The following is an 18,570-nucleotide window of genomic DNA, read 5'->3' on the forward strand; positions in this document are numbered from 1 at the left end:
GTCAAAAATCCATGCTGTATCCCCCCGAACTGCACATGTCTTTCAGCTAAGAGGAGGGAAAGTCAGCAGTGGCGTTTTTTATTTAAAGAATATCACAGGGTGTGACATTGGAGGCCGGTAAATACAGGCTCATGCCCTATCACAACATTTTAAGGAGTGTTTTTTTTTTTTTTTGCAAAACTCTTCATCAACATTATGACTCTCCTGCTTCCACTGATGTGTCCATATATATTTTAGGATGGAGTGGAAAGACATATTCAGAGTACTTTTGAAAAAAGTACATTTTCTTGGTAAACAGATTTGTTCTTTCATCAGCACTATTTATATCACACTTGTTCACATTACTTTTTCCTGTTTGTCAGCCTTCTGTAAGTTCTAATGTTGTAAATAGTTAATATATTAGAGAATATCAAAGCAATCACCCCGTTAACATGTCAGAGCGGATCTCAACAAAAAACATGTTGTCTCCCAGAATCAAGAGAGATGGCAGATTAAAGAGAGCTCAGCATAAAATATAGAAAAACTGTACCGTGTATCAAAATTTGTACTGTGAAGATTTGTGAGTCACTTGTATTGAATATTCTTGAATATCTCAGTTGGGAAATAAGAAGTCTACAGCCACAGCTCTGTGAGGCTCTGCTTAGTCGAGTCTGGTCTCATTCCCAGGGTGCTGAATACTGCTGTTTTGTCCTCATCCACGTGCAGATGGTAGCCTACCCGTTAGTGTCTGGATGAAGATGCATCAAATTTTAATGCACCTCCAGTGTAAACACATCCACATCAGTACCAGATGATCAGCACCACTGTGACGTTGTTTTGCACAAACCAAAATACTGAACAAAACAAATGCTGATGATGATGGTGCTTGAGATAAAGCTAAGTGATCAAAGTCATCATGTTATTACAATTTGTCCTGTCGAAATAAGGAATGAAACATAATGTACACTTAAAATTGTTAAATTGTTTATTGATAGGGAAATTCTGTGCCTGATGGAAAGGAATGTTGGAAAAGGTTTTATATAATGATAACTCCACTGTAATTATGTCAGAATCAGCTTTTAATGTTGGCTTTGACATTTAGTGCATTGGTTAAATATCATACTTGACTAGAAACAGAACTGCATCTAAGTGAATATCAAAGCCAGTTGCCTTCGCTTTGAACAAACCCACGGGGAAAGCCTGGCCTCAAAACGTACAGGTCAAAAAAGGGGACTTTTGACGTCCCACATGAAGAGCTTGGCAGTGGTGCACTCCATCAGTGCCAACCTCCATTGCAAAGGGACATGGACTTGGCAAGCTTCATCGAGTTTCAGAGAAGGCGCACTGAGGCCAAAGACGTAAGTGTGTGAAGGAATTTATTAATCCTGTCAGATTATTGAGGATGGCTCAGACAATTTAGTCATGTAGAGAGTGCCAAATGGAGAATTTATTCGAATTTGACTTTATTGTACTGACATATTGCTGGCTTACGATTGTTTACCACCTTTAGTCACCTATTTTATTCCAGTCTTGGAGGGCGTGTGAGTCATGTGGCTTTATGTTGAACTTGGAGTGTTTGTATGCAAACACAATGTTGTAATGAGCAATGTCTTCATTTTTACATTAAACGAAAATCTGATGCAGTTGATTTTTCTCCAGCACTGCACTGAAACTCAAACTCAAATATATTAATATTTTGATCGTAAGGACCTTGCACACCTACACAGGTGTTACTCTGGCTAATGAACTGGTGTCACAGCAGACCTTATGAGTTGTCACAGCAGGAGAAACACAGGTGGACCTAGAAACATTAACGATGGCTCACATCTAGTAAGTGTCCTGGTAACTGTGACACTGAACCAGCATGCACATTAGCAGGATTTCCTCTAAGTGGAAAGCAGTCTTCATTAGTACATGTGTGAGTTTCCCGCTATGACATGTCAACATATCACACTGCGCAACCAGCGCATTAGCTCTTTAGCCAGGCTGAAGTCGAGTGGAGCTAAACAGCTTGCGGTACAATAATTCATGTGTTGATCATAGAACCTAGTCATTACCTTAATGTAAGTTTAAAATCAGTAAAAAAAAATTTCGAAACAATGCACATTTTCATCTACTACTATTATGAAAATACCCAAGAGCTGGTTAAAGATAAGCAGTAGGTGGGGCTAATGCTCTCTTTAGGTACCTTTACACCATTGTAGAGCAGGAGGACACAAGATGAAGGAGTTAAAAGAGAGGAGGTCAAACAATGTAGACAACATGGTGAAAATATGTCCTTTAAGGTTGTTTTTATGTTTTAATTTGAGGGAGGTTACAGTCTCTTCATCACGTCAGCAACAGTTTTCATCTCCCCAGTGGAGCAGAAGCTTCAGTGGGGGGTCACATGCTTTGTGTATGTCATGATTTATTAACTAAATCTTTTTTCCATTACATTTTTTTTCTGCATTTTCTTATCAACTTTCCTACTCCATCAAATGTAAAAACATTTTTGTGTATATTCTGACATTTTACCAGTCAGGTTTTTTAATGTGCAATTTTTTTTTTGACTCAAACTGTAAAGCCATTAATGCTTTAAAATATAAAAATAACCCAAACAAATAATGACAAAAAGTTGTCAAAGAAAAAGTTGAGCTGTCAAGTATTGGTAATGTGCTGCACTACTCACACCCAGCAGATAATTGTGTGCTGTTCAACTGCAGGTCTGATATCTCAACTCTGGGGATTTGGTTATTGTTCTCTCTCCAGCTCCCCACTGAGTGGGCACAGTGATTCAGTATTAGCTTCAGTCTCTGGAGATTCTGCAGTGTCCAGACCCACAGAACAATACGGACAGTTTGAACAGCGAGTATGATGGTTTAGATTGAAAGACAAAGACAGAAGAAAGATGAAGTCAGGTCAATGTATTGTTGCTGTTTCTGTACAAATGGGTCATTGCAGGGTGTCTCGGGTTTATTCATGATATCACTCTGTTCAAGCCCTGAATCTCTGGCAGGGGAAACAGCATGGCCCTCGGCCCATCCTTTTGACTCTCATTCGTGCCAAGGCAGGCAGCAAAAAAAAAAACAAAAACCCAAAAACAAAACAAAACAAACAAAAAGAAACAGTAGGAATTAGACTGTGAGGTTCAGTTGCCAGCGTCTGCATGGATGTTTCCTATTGACTGGCCTGCACACTGAGCCTGATGCTCCCTCAGACCATAGTGAGCAGTTACACAGAAGGGAACGGCAGCAGTTTCAAAAAAACATGTAATAATTAATAACAAAGCCACTGTTACAACTGAACATGCAGTATTATTTTATCATTGCACCTTACAAGTGTCATAACTGAAACATACAAAATGATTGTTAATACTTTAATCAGTCCACAGAATTGATGGGTTAAAAAATGTTTGCCTTCAGGCATCGAAAAGTGATAAGAGGTGTGAAAAAATGCTATCACCTAGAAGATAATGACTGAGAACCTCATCGGTTCTGCCACATCCCTATCTCCCCAGCCAGCCTGCAAGATAACTATGTTTCTTAACGGATCCCACATGCCATGAATTTCACTCTAAATCCTCCTTTACGGTTTTCAGTTTTTTCCTGCAATGTCCAAATTGAATTCTTACACTGGGGATATGGCCAGGGTGACTTTAAAAACTGTCCAAAGTGCAAGCAGCCCGCACCCGCACTTTTCACAAGCTCTGTATAAGACTTGTTGCTCATTCAGTGTTTGTATTTGAAAAGCAAGGACAGTGGACATTGCAGAGCTAATGAAAACTACAGCACTGGAAAAATCATTAGGATGCTGGAAGAAAATGTCATCAAAGGTAACTTATTTCAGAAATTTATTTGTGAAAAGGTGACAAGGTATTAGCATTAATGTGCATTTATCAACAGAAAAAGAACTCTGTGATAAATGTTGTCTTTCAGGGTGTCATACTGCATGAACAAGAGATGATTATATGTGCATTCTTCATTGTGCTCTCACTTTAAAGGAAATTCATGCATACACTCAGCTTTGTGCATTTCATCTCAAGGTGTTGACATCATATACTAAGATTGCCTTTTACCTCTAAAATTGAAAAGAACAGAACGAAATAGTGAAAGTGCATCAAAATAAAAGAATGCCCTTTACAGGGGCATTTGAAGAAAATAGCTTGAAGTAGTCAAAAGAAGGAAGATGCAATGATCAATGACATGCAGGCAAGACAGGACTTTATGGCCTCATGCTGCTTTCACAGTTATGTTTACCTTCTTGCTGAACTATTTCCAGAAGCTGAATCTCTTTGTTGCTACCAGATACTGAGTTCATCTCAGCAGAGCTGAATTTGTCTGCCAGTGACCATCATCACCCCTGTTTGTACTGCTTTTAGTGCCGCGCACTCCCGTCGGGTCAGCCGAGCCAGAAGCTCACGCAGAATCCCAAACTAATTGCTTTATCTGAGCCTTTTGTCTAAAGGGTCAGAAATTGAGTTTGCTTGTAGGGCGAGAAAGGGAATTATAAATCGAAAGGGATAGGGGAAGAAAAATTCAATTTGTGCACAGTCCTTGTCAGAACTGCTTACTTGTGGTGTCCAGATTAAAGGAGAGAAAGAAAGGCAGATAACAGCATTACAGGGGGAGCAAACACTCTTGTCTAAAGGGCTAAGCGTGGAGATCTAATACCTGACACAGGCAAGTCCGAACAGCAGTTGCTTTTGTCAGAAACTGATGTTAACACCTGTCATTTCACCACCTGCAAAGCCACTGACAGTGATTTTTAGGTCTGCTTTTCTGATTCATTTAAAAAACACACCATGGGTGCAGCAGGATGATTGTTGACATCATGACAAAAAATAACAACTGCTTGGTTCAAACACATGTTCCACTGCAAAAAGCCATCAGAATTGGATGCAGTTGTCAGTGGTGTAAGGTTGAGGTCTTACACTTCACAGGATTCACGTATAACAAGTGACCATAAGGGTTCACAACGATTAATGCACGGTGCAACATGTTGTGCAGTTTGTGGCCATTTTGTTTTGTTTTTTTTTTTGTTTTGCTTTGTTTTTTTTTACCTTTGAGCCAAAGATGTCAAACTGCCCACCATACAGATTGTTTTTTGGATGATGAAACAGCACAGTCACACCATATCCCTGCCTGAGTCTGGCTGAGAAAGCAATGACATGCTGCTGCCTGGGCTTGTTGCTCAGTTCTGTACAACAGAGAGAGATCCAATTCTTAAGATTGACACAAGAAAGCCTAAGTCAATTGATGTTAAAGTGAACAGCTCAAACAATTCACTGATGACTGCCAATTTACAAATTAAACATAACTGGCCCTACAGTTAGAATTAGTGAAGCTGAGGCATACAGAAGCTCTCATGCATGTATATGATATGATAATGCACACAAGCCTAGTTACTTTAAAGGAATAGTTGTGCAAGGACATAAGCTTTCTTGTCTAGAGCAGAGAAGAACCTCTCTCTCTGTCATATCTGTACCTTAGATGGAAATTCCACCTATTTTACAATCTATTTGCAGGTGTTGAAACTGCATATGTGAATAAAGTTGTAGAAAGCCTTTTGTCGCTCCAGATGGACCGACACAACATCTGATAAAGTGTAAAACCCGCGCATGAGCTACTTTAGCTATTATTAGCATAACACAGCTGATTCTCAGCCCGAACTGTCAGTGGTTGAATTACTGCAGATGCCAGGATTTGACAAGAACAGGAGTGTGTGGAAAAAAAATTATTTTGATCTAGTTTGTTCTGTCAGTATAAAAACATAAACATTAAATCGTGGTTTTAAGTATAATGCAGTACAATTACTTATCCCTACACAATGATGAAAAGACAGTGAGATAATGTGTTACGTGAGGTTTGAAATTGCTGGTAGGTAGATTTTATTACATTTGTACCTGCTAACTTTTACTCTTTCCGTGTTTCAAGTTTTCTTCAAAGCGAAATTGCTGGTGACGGAAAGTGGTATTAGTGTTGTGATTAAGTCCTGGTAAAAAGGGAATACGAATATTTCCCAAACTGTTGACCAAAAGACCTTGTTCTCAGATAAACAGATTAATGTTTATCTGTTTTCTAATATCTCTAAATCCCCTGATGACTTGGAGATTTGGGGATGGAGACCATATGAGCACATATCAGCAAAACCCCAAATGTCAGCAATCACAAGTCAGTCCTGGTATGACTTTGAATGGGAATCATTAAATGACCATAAATGCAAAATCAGTTGTGTACACAGTTGTGTAGATTAATCAAAAAAACTCTATCGATTTTTTAATCACAGATACTATATTGTATTATTTTTAGTATTAAGATGTTGGATTTAGCTTATTTGTAGTGTACATCTCTACTGATACTGTCCTACAGTGGTCAGAATGAAAAAGGTGTACACACTGACAGATTAGGACACTCTGATGTTCTGTTGAAAATATGAATAACATGCTGAGTACTTAACATGGTAACCAAGGAACTACAGGTGTGTGGTGTGGATAATGAAAAAACTTGACTATACAGGCAGCCGGCTTTTCACAGCAGTATGTCGCTGATTTAAAATGGTGTGCATCACTTTATTGGGTCGTTCTCCAAAAACACATGCCTCTTGTTCTTTATAGAGAAAACCTGCTCCACCTACTGCCCTGCACAACTTGATGGTTGATGGTTAAATGTGGGATCAGGGAGGACATGGCACTCAGCTGCATTTTTCTTTCACCACACTAAGTCGAATGTGTTCAGTGGTTCTCTCGTTAGATTTTGTTTTGTTTTGAACTTTTAAACGAGGACAGCAGCCCTACAAAAAAACAAGTTATGTTAATGCCTCTTAATATTAAAGAGCCTCTGGCATTTTGGGAAATATTGGTATGTTTATGACCAAAGTCTGATGAAAAGATTTTCATCAATTATTAATCCAATCTGTGTGATCATCAGTGGCCAAGATAGAGATTCTCGTTTGCTTTTGAAAAAATATACAAACCATCAATTTTATGACTTTTCACCAACACATAAAGGACATGTGGTCAGTGGTTCTAGCTGCAACACCAACCTCATTCAAATTCATGCTAATATTTACTAAGGCTAATAATTATCAACCAACATATGGTCTTGTTTTTTTCTTTTACTGTCATTGCCTGCACTTATTCTTGCTTCTCTTTTGGAAACCAGCATATTCACTTATAGTAAGCGTATCTACAAAACAGACACAGACACAAAGAGAAGAGTTCATGACCATAAACTCAGAAAAAATAGGTAAAGTGTGTTGAGAGGTCCTCTATTTCAGATGAGAAGCCAGGGACATGGATCAATATTTGAACATGATGGAAAGATGCTTACTTACAACTCAACATGAACTTGTGGAAGTAATGGAAAGTGGGCAGCAACACTCCATTTAGTGCAGACTGTGGTTGTCCAGGGCACTTTCCATGATGTGAATGTGTGAAACTTTGTGGAGGAGTTCAGTGCTGACAAAGAAAACTTTGCTTAAAGATAAACCACTCGAGGAAAATAATAGTGAAGAAAAGTTCCCAGTGTTGATGAAAAATTATTATCTACCAGAGAAAAGCAAATTTTTCCTTTAGTGGAGGTTACTTTTTCCTTTTAAAGAAAAAAGTTTTATGGTTTCCGGTCAGGGGATTACAATAAAGTACACCAACACAGACAAATGCAATAGTGATTATGAAACCTTGGTTGTTGTTTGGTTATTGTTGTTGTTGCTGCTGCCTGCACGCCATTTTAAAAGCCCCTAAATCAGATTTGAGCATATAAATTATTGGTGCATTAACACTGATCGATAGGCTTATCAGATGAAAAACTAGACTTTTGAGAGTCTAGATATGCGAGAGCATAGGGCAGTAGGTAGCCCTGTATGCAGTAATTTATATGCTATTTATATGCTATGTCTGAAACAACAAGGAGACTCAGAAAAAATTCAAAATTGGTAGAAATTCTACTTCATTTAATTTTTTCATGTAGCCTTTGGATTGTTTAGCAGCTCGGTTTGGTCTTGCTGTTTTTAGCTGCTGCCTTGTCGTTGATGCCTAACTGTTGTTAATTTTCTCTCTCTCTGTGTCTCACTCACTCACTCACTGAACAGAATGGGGGCCCCTTGTTCATATGTGTGAAATACTTCCACTGGTGGTTAGGAAGTGACTCACTGCTACCCCTCAGGGAGCAGCGTACAGACTTGGAGGTTGCTGACCCTCATCCCAGACTCCTTCAAGGCTGGATGACCCTCGTCCTGGTGCACAGGCTGAAAGTCACAGTCTGATGAGGCCAGAAGAACCACATCATCTGCAAAAAGCACACATGAAATGAAGTCTTACCAGATACTCTCCATAACTTTGCTGCATCTTTAGATTCTCTAAATGTTATAGTCAAGTGTTCTAATATAGTGGTGCTGTTTAGTTTCATTTTTACAAAAAAGGATTATGCCTGTAGGACCATATGCTTGTAACTGCACTTGTATACAAGCACTGTACACAACTTTTATTTCTGACAGATTTTGCTTGGTCTGCTATGTATTCAGTTTTGATGAGTAGAGATTCGCTGTTTGTCTGTCTACTCCATGATGAATGGAAAAGGGATGATTTTCAATTTTGCTCTGAGAAATCTTGTGCGCCCATTAATCTAAGTTACCTAAAATAACTTTCCCCCTGCCTAATTGAATATTTACAGTGATAGTTACTGGGGACGATACTGATATGCCCATGGCATGAATAATACAGTATTTTATTTCAGCTGCATCTCACACATTAGTTTTGCAGCCATCCTTCTGAATAATAGGATTTTTTTCCACTATGATAAAACCATGGGAGTGTTAAGTCCAAAATGACAAGACAGAGAGAAGATACTTTTCACACTCTGCTGAAATAGAAATAGAAAGCAATCATGTGAACTCACATCCCGTTTGACACTTTTACCATTGGTTCAATAACTGTCAATGAACCATTTACAGAAGAGGAACAGAGTAATGAAAGATGTCAACATCCAGATAAATAGATTTAATGTCTCCCAACAGGCACAACCCAGGCTGAACCCAGGCTGGATTATGTACCTGGCTTGTGCCAGGTAAGTTCCAGTTCAAGTTCCAGTTTGGTGTGGAAGAACTTAACTGGCCTGCACAAAGCCCCAACCATAACCACATCGAACATCTTTGGGATGAACTGAAGCACTCACTGTGAGATAGGCCTGCTCTTGTGGCTGAATGGGAGCCAATCCCTTCAGCCAGATTACAAAATGGGATGGAAAGCCTTCCCTGAGGAGTGGTGACTGTTTAGCAACCTTTGATCATATTATGTATGAATTGTTTAAATATAAAATGAGCATATTGGACTTAGAACATTAAAGTCATTAAAATGTATATTTGTTGTTACTTGTATCCATCACCAGCATTCCACTGAGGTTTTGCAGCTTCGTTCAGGAATATCTAACCTTCCTCACCGTGCATGTTTGTTCCTGTCCGACTTCTCTTTGCAGGGTTTTTGTCATGTGTGATTGTGGCTGTGTGCATTTAGATTAGACCTTTTAGCTAAGATGCTCATTTTATTACATTGCAGAACAGTATGCCCACTCTACTGAGATTGGATTGAAGACATCAACCCATCGATTCATCCATTTTAAAGCTGTTTGTCCCAGTCAGGGTTGCAGTGGAGCAGCCTTGTGTTCTTTTGCCCTGCAATTTCATTCACCTTATCCTGGGGCCAGGGCTGTTACTTGAGACTTTTCCGCAGTCCGTTCTGGTTATAATTCCACAGCACTGCATATAGAGAGCTGAACCAAGACTTAAGCATCTGGGTCAAGGTGGTAGCATCCCAAGCAAAGTAGCCATGTGCTCTTCTCCCTAGCTAAATCCTCTAGTTTGGTCATCTTGATCCTAAGGCAGACCAGTGCACTGAGGATCTGATCTACACCCCCAAATCACTGCTCCCTCTCCTCTACACTGTACTCTTGCTATCTACTCCCAGGCTATCATCCAAACTTTATCAGGTCCCTGTCACAAAGGAGCAGCAGCTTATACGCTGTCACAATCCCCTCTACAATATTATCACTTTGGAGGAGACTGACTCCCTCAGAGAACATGGGAGCAATGTGTCCGGGAAACAAGTCATCTCACAGGACCATGGGTTCAGCTTAGATGTCCTTGTTTCTAGCTGCATGTCTGTTTCTGTGAACGTTACTTGAGTCAGACTGATTCGTGCTCAGGTAAAGCAGAAGAGGGAATATTGCCCAGAATCGGGACACTGAGGACCACTTCTGGAGCCAGGCACAGGGACTGGTGCTTACAGGTGAGTGCCTGAGGCTGAACAACCCCTTGAGCTTTTCTGGGCACAGCACGGACAAACACAATAGGAACAATACCTTTGGACTTGCCATTGGAAAGTCAAATCAGTCACATTTGCAGGGCAAAGGGAAGGGTTGAGTTGAAAAAGAGTTCTGTATAAATTATCAATTTATTCATGACATCCCAATGCTTGTAATCCAATCCAAGGAAATACCAATTATATTCCAGTCTATAGTTTAATTACAAATCACTGCTTGCTCTGTCCTGTCACACAAATTAGATTTGTGGAAAATACGGAGCTAATTTCGTCAGGATCTTGTCAACCCTCCAGAGGACAAGATATCAAGTAAAAGTGTGTCTCGCCAGTCTCTATATTCACATTTGGCATGAGTCATCTCTCTAAGAGATTTATTGGTGTCAGATAAAGGGATTCTTAGAGGAATGATGTGTCACAGCATGTAGTCAGGTTATCTCCAACAGATAAAGGTAGATTTTCTTTTATGTAAAGGTTCACACAGCCAGCCAAACATTCTCACACCCATTGTCACCAAAGTTGAAAGATGCTTTGTAATTTTTCAAGACTATCTTGAAGTTTAGAAAAAAACCCAAAAAAAACAAAATTAATGACAGCATTGTTATAAGCGTTACAAGTGGTCAGTTCACTGTTGTGGATTCAGCAAAGTAAAGTGCTAAGGCTATGAAGTGTTTCTTTAGAAATCCTTGGATCATTGCCAGCTTTTTCATCTTAGTCAAACATGATAGGTTTCCATTTACACACAAGAAGACACTCACCAGTTAGATGTATCATCTGTCAGTAGATTTCCACTTGCTAAATCGAGAGTAAAATACCTACAGGCAAGGCCTTGAATAGTTGCGTAAGGTCCTCAGTTTGTTCTAACGGTTGGTGCAGTTGTGCTGTTTTGATTTTATGATATTATTATGATTTATCAAATCATGTTATTTCTGTTTAAATGGACTCTGAAGATATGTTTGAGCCTATTACCATGTGGAATAATGGCTAATGGTTACATGAGCTCTTATGTTTCTTGCAGATTGCCCCGCTTGTCCAATGAGCCCTACTGAAAAAAATGATCTGAATCTGATGTCTTACTCAGGCGTGATCCTTTAGCATTGCATTTGTTGCCTTTGATTTTAGATGATGCCTCCAATGATGTATTACTATCAATTCCGCCAAACAATTAGGCTTGTGATTTGCAGCATATACAGTGAATGAATGCAGGCTACATATAGTTGTAAGGAACTTATATTTTATTTTAAAAATATCCACGTTGCAAAAAGATGGCAGAGTAGGACATCAATGACACACTATTGAAATGTAGATTAACATTTTGGGGTAATATGCAAAATGATTGGCGGACGGAAGAATCACATTTAGGGTGTCAAGCAGCTACTGCCAAGACGGTCAAGGCTCTAACCCAAAATATACAATCTATTTTTTCTTCTTCTTCTTCCCACCCAACATCTTCATCAATTATCTATATACTTCCAGTATGATTTGCCAAGTGTTGGAGCCATCGACTACAGCTCACCAAACTGAAAAGCATGTAACTGCATATATCTATTGGTGCATAAAGGTCCTATGGCCTTGCTACAAGGACTTATGCCTTGTGTACTGTCACAAACTACCTGTACTCTTTTCTGCTCTCTGCACATCAAGCTCAGATGATCGATTAATAATGACCCTAAATAAATATTTAGATAGTTCCTCTAGTAAAAGCAGAGAGGAGTGGAAGTACACGGGGATTTCACCTGGCAGCCTGATAACTTAATTTACCCACACAGAAAAAGCTATACACTGTAGAAATTCAAAATGTAATATTTAATGATTTGCTGATATCGGCCAATACCCACACATGGGAATGAATGGAGTAATGGCACTTTTTCCCACCTAATGCACTGCAAAGTTATCACAAATCATCTCAAGGGGGACAAGAATATGTGCACCAAGTTTTATTGTAATCCATCCAGTCAAAACCACAGAAAGTTATTGAGATATTTCTGTCTGGATCAAAGTGGTGGACCAATAGAAGGATGGGTTGATGATTTTGTTTTTCATAACCCTTTTTTTCATCATACACCAAATTCTCTCTCTCTTTGTGTGTCACTTCAGGTTACACTCATATATATATATATATTTGATTGGTTTCATTGTGCTGCAGACCTACTGAGTTATTTTTTGAAAACACGACGTGCCCCGTGTGAGAATTGCTGAGTCTGACATTTTTTTGTTGTTTTTTCTTTTGTTTGTTTTTTTTTTTTTGTGGCATTCACAAGCGCTTTAAGAGAATTTGCAGCATTCACCATAGTTTTTCTCTAAAATTTATCTTTGAGGCACAAATACAATTCTCATTGAGTCCAGACTTCTCTACAAGTCATGACAGTTTACATCCACAGGAGGTCAAATAAATAATAATAAAAAAAACACCAAAAAATACAACCTTATCTTAATATGGATAAATCTTGACTTTACAGAAATTTGCTAAAACAGAATATGTAATAAAGACACCTCTTGATGATCTACCTCTATATGATCTGATATCTTACATGATTACCTCATTTTTTTTTTAGTGTCCAACTTCATGTAAAGTCTTTTCCTCTTTCTCAGTAGCTGCACCAATAATATTCTGTGATTGTTTCTGGTATGACTGTCTGTGCTAAATTTGTTAAGTTTTTTTTTGTTCATTTTCAGTGGTAGGCCTTGATGTTAAAGTTTTCTTCACTCCATGGTAACACTTTTGTGAATGAAATCAAGCAGGTACTTGTTAAGAGGTCGCATTCATGAGGCTTCAATGAGCAAGTTTGTCCTGTAAGAGTTTGGTGAATTCGACTTGAAACACTCATATGAGAAAACATTACAGAAAGAAAGTAAGTCCAGTGTGATGGGATTCACATCAACCACTGATATATTAGAAAAACTGGATTCTGGAGTGCATTCATTCATTTCTTTGATGTAGCTTTAGTGAGTAGAATAGTGAGTCTGTTAGGCTTTAGAAATTTTGTCCATACAGGATTTTTCTGCTGCAGTCTCTTGACAGAAAAAATATCCTGTCACATTCAGAAGACCAGGATAAATGAGCTGCTTTACTTATATACTTACTTAGGTTCATCTTTGCATTTTGAACTACCCATTTGTTTGACATAAAAACCTGACCGTTTTGCATTTAAGCTACAAGTAGCACACAAAAACAAGCACCCCACTCAGCTGAAACCTCTGCACCTGTGCTCGCCTTTGGCTATTCCATTCATGTGATATTCATTCATGTGACCTAACTGTGCTCATCAAAGGGTCCCTGGTCTGCAGAAATCCTGGGAGAGTCAGACATGAAAACCTGGCTACATAATGAAGGTTGAACTGTGATTGAAGGTAGTCTATGATGCTTTGTGGTAAAGCCAAGAGCCTCCCACTCAGTGTCAATAAAAGTGCCACAGAGCCACCTGAGTGGCTTTTAACAGGGCTCACTTGCTCAGTAGCTGAGATAAAATGGTATTTTCACACATGTTTTGGCACAAAGACATACACACATACTGTAGATGTCACACACACGGTCTAGAAACCATCTTCATATTCACACTATTCAGCTATGGACATATATCATCCTGACTTTACTACACACATTCAGAGTAGAGAACGGAGAGTATGACCGTGTGGCTATTCATGGATATGTCTTCTCTTTCTCTCTTTCTTTCTCTGTCACTGAGTGTATGCACTTTAACCTCTCCCGAGCCAATTAATCTGGCTCGAGACAGGTGTCTGAGCCAGCATGGCAGGAGGGAACTGTCTCCCTCTCTGCCTCCAGCTGGCACTTCAGGCACATCCCCCCATGCCTAAGAGCGTCTGTTTACCTGCTGTCCGAGCCACTCAACCTGTCTTGAAGCAGTTGCCCTCTCTTTGCACATGTTGTGAAGATGAGCCTATAAGTCTTTGTTTAAGTCACAGTAGTGGTGTGATAGGGATGGCAAAGTTGGTCTGTCAGTCAATGACTGCGTGATGGATTGTCATATTTTTCATTAATGCTTTACACAGGATGAAGCCTGCTCATTTTGGTGGGCCTTAATTTTTTGTTTGGATGAGGCTCTGGTTTTTAGTTAAATATTTTGACAGTGATTTTGATTTTTACTTTGAATTTGTGTGACTGATTTCATTAGCTACTTATGCATTGTCACAAGTTGAGTGGAACATTTAACCCAGATGCAGGAGAAGGCAGATACGATAACAAACAGATCTTATCTTTTGAAAAGAACAAAAATAGAACCTGAGTAGAATTCAGTTGGAGTATATAACTCCATGAAGATCAGAACTCAAACCGGACAAAATACAAACCAAACTAACGGGGGGAATGAGGTGCAGGTGGATTAACGAGGCTGATGCAGGGCAGGTGTGCAGTAAGAAGGTGAGTGAAGGAGAGCAGCCACATTCACAAGGTGAAGGAAAAGCACTGGCAAACACAGAGGGGAAAGACAACAGAGGAAACTACTCGAGGCACAAATGTGCTCATGACATGTATGAACTTAGTCAGTGAAAAGCCAACTACCCTGTCAAGGTTCACCTGTCTGATTAGAAACCCATTTTGTTTTAAATGCCATTGTAACACAATCTTGCTGAAGTAACTGCATGCAGTGTCTTATATTTATGCCTCAGTGGCACTAGATTGACCCAGAATTGAGTTCATGGGACATCAAAAACATATAAGTGTGAAAAGATCTGCAATCAATAATCAATGGATTCTTTACTTAATAACTCATGAGTCTCTGACACTCAGATGAGGACCAGTTTCTCACTCAGAATAAATGATTCCCTCAGCTTCTGACAGCTGGATTGCAGAAAGAGAGAGACAAAGGTTTCAATCCCAGGAGATTACAATACTTTTTACATTCAAGGGCAACGGGGCAGGCGCATTTTTTAAAAGAGAAAACTTTCACGGCCAGGCTGCGGTGACAGCATAAGGACAGGCATGATTCTTAATGTGGTTCGACCTTTGCCATGAAGGAAGTTCTAATGGTGGTGAAGAATACCCCACGAGAACATCTTCTGAAAGATGCTCAATATTTGATACTTGAGTTCACTTTGTTGGCAGAGAGGAGTCTGGGGGAAAAAGCTACTGAGGTTTGAGATGTCTTTTCCTTTTCTTCTTGGTAGTGTGAGTGTTTGAATGAGGAGAGTGTCTTTGTGATTCACTGTAACCATTTGGTAAAGAAAAAAGAAAAACATTCAGCATAGAGCCAGTGCTGCATGTTTTAGTCAATGCTGGCAAGGCCTTTGATTTTTTTATTTTGTAAATGACATGATAGATAAAATCTGTATTTCTGAGGTGTTTTTGCTGTCATTACAACCATGTATGTGTAGTACATAGAGCAATGAAACAATGTTCCTCCAGGATACTACATGGTGCTACAAAAAGAAGTTCACATGGTGAGTATGAAAATAGAAAAAAATAAGAATATATAAAAAAGTTGAATATTATTATATTATTTTGCTATCCTTGTGCTGATGTGACAATGAGAATTTCCCCAGTGCGGGACTAATAAAGGCCATCTTATATTTTGCTGTCTTATCTCCTAATAAATAACATTGTCTACACAATATATATGATATATTGTATGGGCCTCTTATGATTGGTTGTGTTTTTCTCTTCTTCTTTCTTTATTGGTGGTGTGTGTACCTATAGTGAAGCCAAAATTCAAGATGACGGTGGAGATGCCTTCAAGACCACAATCTCAGCTTTGCCTTTCATGAGCATTGATTTTATCATCATTTAACCATGAGCCTAAATGTAAAGATACAGGCAGTAATGTCTTATTTTTCTAATGTTGCCAAAACCCCACCAGTGAATTGAGTTTAGGAACAAACGCTGTCTGTATAGCCAAAGTTAAACGTGTTATTATTCTGTGCCACAGAGCTCTGTTCTGAGTCACACTCTTGCACCAGGTGACGTGTTTCTTCGTCTTGATGAATGTGGCCACTGCATCGTGAGGCAAAACTGAAGTATGTTGTTTTAACCAATTGCAAGCAATGGGAGTGAACATTTTCTCAATACTTATAATAGGAACATTCCTTATGCTGACATGTTAGGGTTCTCTAAGAACATGACTAAACTTGACTTAAAAGTTATAAATTAAATTCCTGATAACTACGTGTGTGATTAGCTCTGAAAGATAGTGTGAAAAACAGCTGTTGTGCGTTTACGTGCACTAAACTAGAAATTAAATTGCTTTTTCACCTCACTTTCACCTCATCTGTCTCTTGCTTACTCTGTGATTCACACATCCTCTCACAGCAACCAAATGGCAAAGAGATGGTTCCAGTCCTGTCTGTATTGTGGTGTAATCTCTGTTTTATATGCCTCTTGCCTGTGTCTTGCTGGAGCCTTGCACCCACTGAGTAATGAGAACAAGGTGAGGGGCCTCTGGAGTGTAATTATTTTCATTTGGGTGACAGTGGGGGGCTGCTCTACATTTGTCTCACCCATATGTGACAGTTCACCATCTTCCAGCAGCAGTAATGAGCACCAGGCTCTCGTTATCTGTTGGATATGGCACCTCTAAAAATAAATGTTACTTTTCACTGTCCACACATGACAAGAGCAAGAGAAAAAAAATATAGTATAGAGCTTGTGTCATGAGCTGAGCCGAGCCATGTGGAAAAGTAAAAATACCAAAAGAAAGGACAGGTTAAGGGAAGGTGAAGCTGTAGCTTGTGTCAGGATGAATTTAATGATACATACAATCAGCACACTCCCGCCACGCAAGAAGCTTGTGGGTTTTTTTCTTTTATTTATATCAACAATATACATATTCACCCACACTCACAAACACACACTCACACAGCTGCTGGATGGGACAGAAACATGAAGAAGCTTTTTTAAACAAGGTGAAACCTTTGGGCAATTTTGTCCCTTGTCGCTTTACATATTTCCAGAGCACCAAGCTTCATTGACTTGTCCTCAGCTGCAGTCTGCAGTCAGCTGCATTGTTCAAAGTGGAAGAGAAATTCTGCGGGGTGTTGACCTGGCAAAAAGAATTTTGTCATTTGCCGATGGACTAACCTTGCTTACATAGAAATATTATAGTTGGTATGTGTTTTCCCATCTCTTTGGCTTTTTTCAGGGGTTCAGGTTTACTACTGAGGCAAATACATTACAGTAAATACATTAAATCTAGCTTTGAATGAACCACATATGATTGCATTTTTTAAAGTCCTCCTCCAGTAAAAAATGTGTTTTGCTTCTTGTTCCTAAAGTTGAATATTTGACATTGTTTGATTACTTAAAGTGTACATTTTCACAAATAGTTTGGAAGCCAATCTTTGTCTAATATCCAGCGTACACAACTGTGATATGGAAAGCTGAAGATTTCAGTGCACATACACTGAGAGTGGACTTGTTTACAGTGAGTGAGGAGACATCTTGTATCCAGCAGTTAAACTTATCAGGCGAAAAATATGAGCATATTCATATACTCAGAAATGTTTAATGAGGAAGAAGGAGAAGGTGCCATTTTGAGGATTTTAATGTGGTAATTATACTTTCTTCCCCTGACAAAAAGCCATGTCAAGGTGTACACAAGGTGTAAGCATGACACTACCTGCCAGTGTAGTGTGATCAGGTTCAGGTCTTACTGATCTCAGAGTGATCAGTCCTCACTGCCAAAAACATACCGGCATCACAAACAGTTTGTGATTTTATTTTTAGACGCTGTAGTATTTTCTCAGTTTTCATAAGGAATTTTATTGGAGTACATTAGGAGTTAAAGCTCATTTGGAAATGTCTCATCCACAACATGGACATCAGTCCTGGGATCCATAGACAAGTTCAGGGAGGGAGCTTGTCAAGCTTCATCAAATGTTAATTATCATTTTTTAAACAGAGAAAAGACTTCATGGGAGAGGACTGATTGGTGAGTTTGGTCCTGGTCCTAACTTCCCTGTCAAATAAAATTGGCAGCACGTGTGCAGTATTTAGAAAGCCTGAAGATTATCTCATGGATTTATTTTGACTTTTATTTCCTTTGGTTGGAGAAAAGAAACTTCATAACTAAAAATCCACCAGTTCAAGTTATTTAACTTCTTTAAATGTGATTTTATTGCTGTAAAACTCTGTTTCTTTCATTTTTCTGTTTTTCTTTTTTTTCAAACTGATAAACTCTCTTTTCACATGAAAAATGTATGACCTCTTCCTTTGTATACCACCCCCTCTGCTGCCCTCTGCTTTCAATTGAAAGGTGAGTACTGGCTCACTGCCAGTTAGCCACTAATGGCCCTGGACAGCAAGCTTCCGGAGGGCCTTGTGGCAGGTAAGGGCTGTGTTAAAAAGCCCATTA

This window comes from Scatophagus argus, chromosome 11, assembly GCF_020382885.2.
Source record: "Scatophagus argus isolate fScaArg1 chromosome 11, fScaArg1.pri, whole genome shotgun sequence".
NCBI classification, from domain to species: domain Eukaryota; kingdom Metazoa; phylum Chordata; class Actinopteri; family Scatophagidae; genus Scatophagus; species Scatophagus argus.